This window comes from Mytilus trossulus, chromosome 4, assembly GCF_036588685.1.
Source record: "Mytilus trossulus isolate FHL-02 chromosome 4, PNRI_Mtr1.1.1.hap1, whole genome shotgun sequence".
NCBI lineage: Eukaryota > Metazoa > Mollusca > Bivalvia > Mytilida > Mytilidae > Mytilus > Mytilus trossulus.
In genome coordinates this window covers 64,431,404-64,444,420 of record NC_086376.1, presented here as the reverse complement: position 1 = coordinate 64,444,420, position 13,017 = coordinate 64,431,404, and the positions used below count along the sequence as shown (strand labels likewise).

Below are 13,017 nucleotides of genomic sequence, written 5' to 3'. Positions count from 1 at the left end.
TACTGAGATGGCAAACTGGTGTGTGTCAGTATTCTAATATAAAACTGCGTAGGTTCATATCGTTTGATTCAACGTTTGTTTGGTTATTTTTTAAGGATCGTTGTAAAATTATATCTAAATCTTTGTTAAAATACGATTTTAAATTGTTCAATTCTTGCTATTTTATAATTTTGTCAAAGTCTACTTTTTAAAGTTTCAAATTTTACAGAAAAAATGAATATTCCATTTTGATTTGAAGAAAATCTTTTTGAACTGTCATGACATGGTGTTGCAAAGCTGATTACAGGTAACTATAACATACAGTAATTTTCCATTACGACAGTGCGTGTATTCTCGGGTGTGTATAACGTATAGTTTTCTAGAGAACATCCTGTCTACGTGTAATACAGATTGATGACATTATACAACATTTCTTTGGTTAAATGTGATAAGGTATCTGTGTCCATTCCCTATTTCAACACCACTAATTTTTCGAAGAAAAAAAATCAAAAAAAAAATTATATGAAATTAAGAACAAAAGTAGCAAATATAAACTTCAGTAATTGCGCATTGAGTAAACATAATTTCAATATTGCATGAACAAATCCGTGAGAAAACGTATATATACATGTATGAATAAAGATGTGTTTAAAAAGACCTATTGGCTTTATTTCACACTAGGACCTAAGATAACTAGAACTAAGCAATGGTTGATCCAGAAATTTTCATAAGTGGGGACTCATTGACTGCCTTAGAGGGGTCACGTCCAGTCATGCTTCCGTGATTCCCTATATAATCTACCATTTGTTTCCCAAGATTTAGGAGGGGGCTGGTACACTCATATATATATAAATATATCTCTGCGGCGGAGCCAGCCATTTGAAAAGGAGGGGTCCCAATCCAGGACAAAAGGGGGTGGTTCCAACCATATGTCCCCATTCAAATGCATTGATCGTTCAAAAAAGGGGTGGTTCCAACCCCAGAACCCCCCTGGATCCGCCACTGATACCTAGTATGCATATAATTAAGAACAGCTTTGAATATATGCGTATAAAATAATGGTACGTTTAAAAACCGTTCAGGATCTCCTGGTTGCACACGGGACGTTAATTAACTTAGGACATGAATATATAATAGTAAGAGTTCAGGGTATACATTCGATAACTAACATATTTTATAATTTTGTAATTTTTGTTTTGATAAAATCAGAGACATATAATACATGTATTGAGACATATATAATACATGTGTCTCTGAAAAATCAAACCATCTTTAAAGAAGTTATTTCAATTTGAATCGACTGTCTTTTGCATTAGAATTCCAAAACGTTAATGTTATTTACAAATGCCAAAACTTGCAAGAAAGAAACATTTATATTCGGTGATTTTTACACTAAACGTTTTCGTAATTTGTTTCAAAAATATTAAAAAGTACATGTACATCGTTTTTTCAAGATTTGTATAGAAACTGGTTTAATTAAGTCCCCTTGATGAAATTTAAATTGCGAGACGCTAATTAATAAACTATGATCTATCTATCGGCATGCGTCGTTATTTGGGATACGTCACGGATGACCGATGGTCATATTCAATACGATATACCAATCATCATTTGAATTTGGTCAATTGATCTTTAATAATTAGGACTAATTGGTAATGGCAGAGAATAAGTCGCTGGTGATGGTTAAAAACATATAGAAGTAAACTTTGCAAAAAAAAAGGTTTCCTTGGAAAAAATTATGAAAATATATGAATATGCTAAATAATTTGTTTTCCGAAATAATAATTAAAGACGTTTAGAAATAACAATTTTTCACAGTTGTGAAATTTTCGATTCAAGTTATTTCATTTTGAAAACGTTGAAAAATATAGATCTTATTATATGTACAATGTGGGCCGCTTGGAGATCAACTTGTGAAACCCTGCATAATTAGGGTTTGTCTACTTTCTTCTTTTTATATTGCCAAACATTCTATAATCAAGGATTTGTACAAGGCCTTGTTATAATGAATATTATCGCCAATATCACCATAATTACACAAAGAACAGATACAATATTCTCCTAAAGAGTTTGCCATCTAACAATTCAAAATGAAATGTTGAGTCGAAACTGAGGTACCAAATCTATAAAAAGAATCACTATTTTAGTCGAAATTAAACTGTTGATATTCTTTTTTTCAAAACTCCTGAAATAATTTAACATTATCTATAGAGAGCTTACATATGCAAATCTGTTTAGAAGTATGTGAGCGTAAATAAAATTTGTTTATTACCCCCCCCCCTTTTTCCTTCTATAAAATTTAATTGCAAACGATTTTCTTTCTTAATTTGTGTTTTCTCATTAACTGGGGTTCATGCTGTCAAAAAACAAAAATGTCTCCTTGTGTAAAAGTTATTGATAAAAAAAAATTGAAGCTTCCAGAAGAATAACGGTACGTCTAAACACCGCTTGAAGGACCTCCTGATTGCACTCATGACATACAAAGTGCACTCAGGACCCTTTATAGTCATCGCACACAGGATGGATGCATATATTCTTTATACGCTTCTTATTTTAGAGTTGAATTTGGTAGAATTTGAAATCGAACTTAGATAGATATGTTACATTTGTAATTCTTAGAAAATAATAAGGGCACGTGTCACTGATTACACAACTACTGAGCCATGAATTATCCAATCAACAAAATTAATTGGATTATCTTTATTGTTGTTTTATATATTGCGTTGTTAGTACAGTGTGACCATGCGGGAAGTAATATTGTGACGTTTAGAATGAATATCACGATGTTTTAAGATTTTCGTCTTTTATTAAAATTTCGTTCCATAAATTTTTAAGTTTTATTCTTAATTTTATTATCATGTCCTGGACCAGTAATTAATTCTTTGCACGAGTTTGAAAATGGAAATTAATGTTCATACTTTAAAAGAATTTATATTAATTAAAGTTTTGTATATGGAATCCGTTCTTAACGGTAAAAGCCGTACTTTTCTAATTTTTATCGAACTTGTCCAGGAATTTTATTTTTGAGTTATACGAATATTTTAAGAAATCCGTTTTTATTAAGTTTTTTTTTCTCTAATTAAAGTCGTTTTGTCCAGTTTCACAAGCCTGAAACGAATTTCAATGCGGAAATAAATTCTGAAAATGAACTTGTCGCCGTTGTTTTCGTCTCGGTTTTTTGAAAATTATGATATTTTGGGTATAATTATTTCTAAAAAATATGTAAGTTAGATTGTAGTAGCGAGAAATTATAAAAAAGATGTGGTATGATTGCTAATGAAACAACTATCCACAAAAGACCAAAATGACACAAACATTAAAGACTATTTCGAAGACAGTTTATTGACACGAAATCCGTTCAAACCACGACTAAGTCTTCGTGCACAGATTTCCGTTAAGGTTAAACTGAATATTGTACATAATTGTCTTCTCTTGTATAATGGTTTGTTGAGAATAAAGATATACAAATGTAATAAAATTTTATATTCAGTCAACATTGTGTTTGTTTAAAAACTTTATTTAGAGAGAGAGAGAGAGAAGAATCACTATGAAAAACAAAAATCGAACTTGTTACAGAAAAAAACGCAACTATAAAATAATTTTCTTTATTCGTGAACTGCACCAGGACTGCAAAACGTATAACACAACAAATTAATTTACCCGTCATCATGAAAAATAAACGGAAAAAGCACATCGAATGAGATATATATTTTATTTTTTCTATATGCAAATTCATGTTAAAGGTAAAACTGAGATAAACAATACAATTCCTAAAAAACAATAAAGATAATCCAATCAATTTTGTTGATTGGATAATTCATGGCTCAGTAGTTGTGTAATCAGTGACACGTCCCCTTATTATTTTATAAGAATTAACATATCTATCTAAGTTCGATTCAGGCGCGGATCCAGAGGGGGGAGGGGGTTCTGGGGAGTTAGAACCCCCCCCTTTAAAATGGCTGGATCCGCCCCTGCGATTTCAACTTCTACCAAAATTTAACTCTAAAATAAGAAGCGTATAACGAATATAAACATCCATCATGTGTGCAGATATGATTACGGTAATGGGTCCTGAATGCACTTTGTATGTCCTGAGTGCACTCAGGAGGTCCTGGGCGGTTGTTTAGACGTACCCGAAGAATAAATCATTTCCTGAACCTAAAATACATTTATCTGTAATTAAAGAAAATTCTCGTAAAACATTCTCTCATATATTTAAACAATTCATTGTAAAATAATGAATTCAACGTCGGACTTTCTGTCTGTTTACTAATACTTTTCTTGTTCAGTTTAGTTTATACCCATAATAGATGAACGGAAATAAGTACTTTTTTTTAGGAAAATTTACAACTAGATGAACGGAATTAAGTACTTTTTAGGAAAATTTACAACTCAAATTTTTAAAAACTAAATTCTACACTTTTTACCTGGATGTTTTTCTCTGTCTCGAAGCCGCTACCGTTGACCCCGTATCAAACGTAGCGACCAACACCTCACATGACGTATTCTCGATGTTGAGGTATTGACAATATACAATCACATTTATCAATATACAGCAAGTAAGTAATTTGGTGTTGAATGCCAGTAGATCACAATTTGTTAATTGAACTTTACCTGTTTAAGGGGCACTAGCTGCCAAATTTGTGTTCTTCGTCGATTTTTAATAAAATTCACATAACGTGTATGTAGTGTTGAATTGTTTATTAAAATGTTTCGCACAATCTTGGCTGATATGCATATAACCATTATATTTCATGACACTGCATGAAAAAGAAATTGACTTATCGCATAATACCAGAACCAGAGACATATATATTGTATCTAATATCTCTGCCAGAACTAAAAAATAAACTACAGTAAGTCCACATACACATATTAAGAGGGTATGGATGTGAATTAACAGAATAGAGAACAAAGGACAAAGAAAAAAAGGAATAAAGTACAATGAAAGAAAGAGAATAATGTTGAAAAAGTGTAAGTTATTAAAAATATAACTAAAAAAAGAAGACAGAAAAAAAGACACCCCTCCGAGACGAGCCTTACATGCACTGTTATTACCCAAGGTTAATTTTACGGCGGCTCATTTTATTTTGGCTTAGAAATAAACATAATTGACAAGTTTCCTTCCCCTGCATTCTCGATCCCACATGTAAATAGCACGGTGATTTCAAAAAGACATTGAATGATACATCATTACAACACTTGCCGTCAGTATTTGAGTATATTGATTAAGAAGGTATAGAAGATTAATGCACGCACACTATAATCCACCACTGGCCTAAATAGTTAGTCCGCAAACAACGAGGGTCATAAAAACCCAGCACTTTGAACACAGCCACCGGCATGCATGGTGTGAATCTGAAAGCTTCCTACTATCCATTTCTACCCATAGAAAACTTTTGCCTTTCATTTATCAACAATGAAATATGTTGATATTAATGGTATATAAGAATTATTGGGGAATTCAAACCATTCCTATTGTAAGTGATAAAACTAAATTTATATCAGGGTGATTGAAATGAGGAAAATAAAGGGGGGATCAGGAGTTCAGGGCCCCCTGTTTGGGAAAAGAATTAGTTGATTATATATGGAATCACCGAGTCATGGCAGGAGCAGGACCCTCTTAGGCAGTCAGTGGGCCCCACTTATGAAAAATTCTGGATCCACCACTGGTCATGGTGGTCTTCAGTTGTATTATCTTTTTAAAAAAAAATTACACCTGTATAGTGTATTTTCTTTTATAGTGTAAATCAAGGGAAAATACTGTGAACTATCTGTGCATTGGGGCTTATTAAAAGGTATTTCGGGGGGAAGAAAGAAGGGAGGGTGAGTCCATGGGAGGTAATCCCCACCCCTTTCAATTTGAGAATATGCTATTATCTTGTAAAAGGTCCAGATCCCCATCCCTAAACCATATATATTCTTGAATGGGACGATAAAACAAATCAAATGAAATTAAAAGGAGGTCTTAGGGGGTTACCCCACCCTGTTCAATTTGAGAATGTGCTATTATCTTGTGAACGATCCAGATCCCCACCCCTAAATCATATATATTCTTGTCGGGGACAATAAAATTAATAATGAAATAAAATAAAAGTGAAGTCCCACCCCCTCTTGTTTGAAAACTTGTAAACAGTCAACATCCCCACCCCTAAACCATATTTATATATTCTTGTATAGAACAATAAAACAAATCAAAGGAAATATAGGGAGAGTCCATGGGGTTCACCCCCACCCCCACATGTTTGAGAAACTTTTAAATGGTTGAGATCCCCTGTCATCCAGTGGTTAGGTGAAAAATTTCAGGATCCCTGATCCCCACCCTCAAACCATATATATTCTTGTATGAGACTATTAAACAAATCAAATGAATATAGGACCATCCCCTTTGTCTTGGGTTGGGACCCCCCCCCCTTTTTAAAATGGCTGGATCCACCCCTGCATACCATCTAGCTAGCTATAAAGGCTTTAAAAATATGAAATCAAACAAGGAAATTAACAGTGTAGGCAACTGTTTTGAATTTTAAAAAAAGTCTTTTACATTACATATATATAAATGTTAAATATTTTGTCCATTTATTTTTGCTTATCGTATTTTCAATAATGGACAAAATTGCATGATTGAATATTGTAATTTAAGAAAAATCAGCATACATGATATAAAATGGGAAGTGGAAACTGGGAATTTGACAAAGAGACAACAACCCAATCAAAGAGCAGACAACGGCCAAAGGTCACCTATGGGTCTTCAATGCAGTGAGAAAAATTCGGCACTGGTCTTCAGCTCATACATATGTATCAGGAATGAAAACGAAATACAGCTTTCAGTTGTATTAATAAAAACCTCACAATAAGTTCTGAATATCAGAATATACAGTTTTGCAAGATTCTCTCAAAATGTAGACATAGAGCTAAAAAACTGTCAGCATGGTCAGTGACTGAAAAATTAATCATGCTTACATTAAAGTCCTTGGAGTCTATCTTAATATGCATACTCTCATACAAAGGAATATAAGTATGCAATAGACATCAAGTTTTCAAAAATAAGAGTATCTATGCCATTAATTTACAAGATCTTAATCAAGTAATAATTTCGGTTTGTTTAAATATTTCAGAGGTTAGTATGACCTCCTCTTTGGTGATGATGTGTTCGTTTTAAAGTTGGGAAAATTATTTATACATGTACCAACAAAAATAAAAACACATTTAGTCAATCTAGAATTATGTTTTTATCATTTTTTATGTTTAGGTTGTCAGCAAGATGAAAAGGACAAGTATGCAGTTCAAAATTGAAGATGTGGATAAGTTGAGGTTCTAGGTCTTACCTTTGCAGATTTTCATATTTTGCATGAATGAATTCAAAGGTTATATGATCATGATGATGGACAGCAGAGAAAGAAAAAACAACTTTTCAATTATCCTGCTCCTGGATAAATGTAAAACATCTTGTTTTACGGTAAGTTTTATGCTCTGTTTTAATAGTGTTTATAGTGCATTCATCTTTCCAGTCTTTCCTCTAAATTGTAAGTTTTTGGTGAGTGTTCACCATGAATTTCAGTAAGTAACTTGTGGATTTACATGTATATACTCAAAATTTAGTACTAATATTAATGGGATTTTAGCATGACATCCTGCCAAATGCTTGTTAATCATGTTTATGTTCCAGAACATACAAGTATTTGGACTGTACGCATACAGTCTGCCCAATTTTAAGAAGTTGGTCAAGTTTATTACAAACAAATTATAGTACAGATCAACATAACTGAAATCTTTAATAGAATAATACAAAAAGTTTAATTGCAGTTAAAATAAAAACACAGGTTTGGTCGAGCTGGTACCAGACAAGTATACTTAAATGGTCTGACTGTACACATATGGTGAGACTGTAAGTTCTGGACCGTAAAAGTAAGATCCGAATACTGATATGGTCTGGAACATTTATACATGTCTTAAAATTAATATCAAACACATTGGTGTTTTTGAACTTGGTAATAAGTTATTTGATAGAACTATAATGTATTGGGATATCAAAATCAAAAATATCCCATTTTTACTTTTAATAAAGAAGAAGATTATTGATGTATGTTTAAATGTATATTAAAATGAGACAGCAAGCCAACAACACAAAAAATAAAGATAAAACATACATATTTTTTTTGTATCAATGTTATAATTTCCAATATGTTCAAAGAGTTCAAGGTATTTTTTCATTGAAATAAAACACAAATTGAAATCTGACTGACCTTCAAAAGCTTAAAGAAATATTGTTTCTGTTGTCTGCATTTTTTATATTGCAAATTCTTGTGAATAATGGAATGTTATTATAGTTGTCTAAAGTTTTAACATTGATCTTTATACTGTAAATTCATAAATTATTGCGTGCATTTATTATTGCGATTCTGTCATTTTAGACTTAAATGCGATTTTTAATTTTACGATTTTGAGAAAAATCCTGTTTAATCCATATAAATTATTTCATAATGCAAGTTTAAATTATTGTGTCTACAACTCTGTTGCATTTTTCACAATAAAAAAAACTCGCATTAATTCCGAATTTACAGTATATATATATATTATGTATATAACTTGGGAAAATACCCAAATCTTATAAAGAAGAATATTAGAATAGGAAGATGTGGTATATTGCTAATTTGACAACCCTCCATCAGAGACCAAAGGATGTAGGCCGTTAGCAACTGATGACACTGGACAACCTTTAACAATCAGTAAAATCCATACCACATAGCTATTTTTATTGAAAATCATATTATTGCTACATGTAGGTTTACAATTTTGTATAATCCATTACTTAAGATTTTATTGGTTCTTTTTCAGAAGGATTGAAATTCACCACCTAGAATAAATGGAGAAAACATAGAAACAAGACCAGAATAAATTCAAAGACAAAAGTTGGATTAGTTATTATTTTCATCACTCAGTCAATGATTTGAAGTTCTTTTAAATTCAAAAAAATATTGAAACCACAATAATGTCAAAGTTCTGTGCCGAATGTCCAAAAAGTGGACTATACCATCAAACAATGCTGGATGATAAGAAACTATTAATGTTTTGTGTTGAGAGATATTGTGAAAAAAAATAGATTTACTTAAATAGCTACTAATATGTTAAGCCTAACAATAGAGTTTTTATTGATTTCAAATGGCAAATAATTGTGTTTCAAGAAAGTATTCTATAATTCATGAATAAACATATATTGATACTTACATTATCTGCTTTGTTGTTTAAAAGTTTAGTTTTGAACAGTTAAAGAACAATATGCTAATTTAACATTTCCCAAGAAAAAAAGATATTCAATTAAAAAGATTCATCTTATAATAATTTACTACCAAATAGAATACATTGTAACATACACATTACTGTTTATTTATATCTATATATTTACTATTAAAATCCCATAGGATTTTAATTTGTCCCATGGGATATTAAAAATCCCTTTTTGTCCCATGGGATAAAAAATATCCCATGGGACTACAATAATCCCATGGGACAAAAAAAAATCCCATGGAATTTAACCAAAATCCCATGGGATAATGGTAAATCCCATGGGATTTTGCCCTGTCCCATGGGATATTGAAAATCCCATGTTTTTATAATTCAAATTGCATAATAAATATGAAAGTAACTGTAGAAAACCAATGAAATTATTGAATCCCATGTAATTCTGCACATTTTGGTTATATACATGATATTGTAGCTCTTGTTTGAGGCGGCGGCGGATTTGCAAATGAGTGTTTTGCAAATTAAAAGTGTCCAGTGTTTAGTATATGTTTTTGTTGACTGTTTTGTAATTACATCAGTATAATATAAAATCAGTGCGTTAGTTTTCTCTTTTGAATTGTTTTACACGCATATGGGGTCTCTAAAGCTTGATGTGTGGTTTTTGTTTTACTCTTTGTTGAAGGTCGTACGAAGACTTATAGACATTAGTTCAATCTGAACCAAAAACTTTCAGTCAACTACTAGTCCGAAAGACCAATATTCTGCTTTTTTCTTATTTGTCCAAACAAAGTTTTGCAAAAACCTACTAGTCCAAATATAATTTCACTAGTCTGAGGCATCGAACTAGTGGCTAACTGTGCAGACTGTTAGTTCTTCGTCATTCGGTCTCAGGTTGTCTCAGAGTTGTCTCATGGGTAATCACATCATTGTTGATAATAAACTCATCATAGATACAGAGACTAAATTTTGTATATACGGCAGACGCGCGTTACGTCTACATAAGATCATTCCATGATAAGATCATCAGTGACGCTCGAATCCAAAAAAGTAAAAAAGTCCAAATAAAGTACGAAGTTAACCAAAATTCCTAAAAGTTATGCCAAATACAGTTAAGGTAATCTATGCCTGAGGTAGAAAAGCCTTAGTATTTCAAAAATTAAAATTTTTGTAAACAGGTAATTTAATAATATAACCATATCAATGATAATTCATGTCAGCACAAAAAAGTGTTGACTACTGGGCTTGTGATACCCTCGTCGAAATAAATCTCCATCAGCAGTGGCATCGACCCAGTGGTTGTAAATAAACTCATCATAGATACCTGGACTAAGTTTTGTATATATATACGCCAGACGCGCGTTTCGTCTACATAAGACTCATCAGTGACGCTTGAATACAAAAATCTACATTTTTCAATATGCTTTTCATCATCAAATGAAATAAAACAGTCAGACTCATTAAAAGACAGGATCTTCTTTTTATTAAGAATTATTGATTCTTGTCTTGAACTCTGAAAATGGTTGATGTACACTTTTGAGGGAGGAAGGGGGGGGGGGGGGGTCTGAAAAAGTCACGGTATGTTTTGTACACTTTGGAAAATGGTTGACAATTATGTATAACCTCTTATTGATATTATTAGATCCACAATTTACACAGACTGAAAGAAAACACGATAAAGTGGTCCTGTTAATTATTTTCACAAAATAAATATTCCTACGCCTAGATGTATCTTTGTCAGTCAGTAAAATGTTTGTGTAAACCGATGTGTAATGGAATCTTAGTGATTTGGGATTACTACAACCCCTGTTGGAAATTATATTAAATTATGAAATTTAAATACTAGCATGAAGGCAAATTTGACCTGTGGTTCAATCAGAAGTACCTTCTTTTAAATTACCGAGAACTAGGGTGCTTTAATTATGCTAATATGCAATCAAAGATATTTTCAGAAAAAAAGTCAAGGTTAGATATTTGGCATGACATGAATCTGTGAATTGGGTACAAAATAGGTTTGATTGCTCGAAATTGCTTAATTTAAGAGACAACAATGGAGGAAAAATTACATACACAATACAAATATGGAACCCCAAAACTGTGCTATTATTAACAGTTTTGGCGTTCCATACAATCTAGACTAATAAATCATCACTACATTTACATAAAATCCAACAGTGACGTTGCTTGACAAATGTTGAACGTGAATCCCAAACCGGGGCAAAGCCCTGATAGGGACCAGGGAGCGAACCCCGGCAGCTCCTGGGCTTAGGGTTTTAGATTTACAAATATTATTGAGTGTTAAGGTGAATTCAAAAGCATTTTTGTTTGATAAAAGTCAGATACTTTTTCGAAGGTCGTTGTTAGAGAAGGCGATAAATGCTTACGGTAATGTTTATTATAGTAACATTTTTTTTTTAAATTAATAGAAACAAATAAAATGACAATTTTCTGCTAAATAATGAAGTGTTTTATTTTAAAAAAAAAAGTTTGCATAAAATTTTAATTTATCTAGCTAGTACATAGTTAAGCAGAACAATTAGATATCAAGTCGACGACATGGGTATCTATCAAGTTGGAATGATGTAGAAAATGCATAATCTCCGATTTTTTTTTTTAAATTACCACGGACGGAGAACATATAAAAAAATGGGTAACAATTGTATCGAAAAGAGAAAATCGAGTGCACCTTTTTTATGTAACGGCGTGTTTGAGTTGAAAATTGCTTGAAAACGTAGAAATCAAGAGTATTTGATACATCATCTCGCTTCAGATTCTATCATTTTTATAGCAAGGCTACATGTTGACTTTATGACATAAAAAATCATATTATACTTAAAGATGAAATATATTGGTCAAGTAAAATACCTTTCTAATGAATCACAAAACAGAGTAGCTATTTTTTTCACTAAAAGTACTTGCCGACATTCTTTTGAGTTGAATGGTAAAAATGCATATCTTCGAAAAAAAAAATCCTATTTTGTGTATGAAAATAAGGGTTTATAGTCTTCAACCACTGATTTTTTTAGTCCACCCTTCCACGAAATATTTAATTAGAATTGTTTTTTTAAATATTTATGAATTTTCGAAAATTCCACTTGACAAGCTATCAGTAATGGGGAGATACATATAAATGCAAATGGCAGTAAACTGTTTCAGTTACATTGAGCAATCTTATTTTATCGGCCTATTGTTCAAATTCAAAAAAAGTGCATTACATTAACAAACATCAAGTTTAATGATATAAAGAAAAATCTACTGATATTAATGTTATCTAATCTGCATACATGTAAAATATGAGCAGTATGCAGCAGAAACGAAAGAAATCAAACTCACATTAATCTCTCTGTATAATATCTATATTTAACTATGGTCCCACAATCGGTCGCATTTTCTGATCTTATATGACAAGTCATTTTGTATGCCCTAAATGACGGAAAAAACCGAAAGAATTTAAATACACTGAAAAAGAAAATGATATACATTTTTGATGTATTTTAACACAGTTTACACATTAGTGATCTAAGTTAGAACTATAGATATCGGTCCGGGAAAAAAACGAACAGAAAAGAAATTTGAACAAATATATTTTAGTCAAAATTTATTTTAAAACTGATCCGTCTAAATCTATCCAGTCGCTCTTTCAAAGCTATCACATACACATATATTATCTTTCAAAGACATTATCTCAAATTTTCAGCTACCATATTGAATTGAATCTTTATTATAAACAAAAGAACGTGGGTTGCTCTTCAATGGCGACTTATGAACACTGGTACTGGCGAGTGGTGAAGAATGTATTCA

The 13,017-nt window shown here is 31.7% G+C and overlaps 1 long non-coding RNA gene across 1 annotated transcript; it reads left to right on the top strand.

Annotated features, from left to right (window-relative positions):
* Positions 1-5,177: 5,177 nt before the first annotated feature.
* On the top strand, positions 5,178-9,179 carry LOC134714109 (uncharacterized). The gene is made up of 3 exons (XR_010106489.1): positions 5,178-5,459; positions 7,229-7,435; positions 8,815-9,179. It is a non-coding gene; the product is annotated as an uncharacterized LOC134714109 (long non-coding RNA).
* Positions 9,180-13,017: the final 3,838 nt, after the last annotated feature.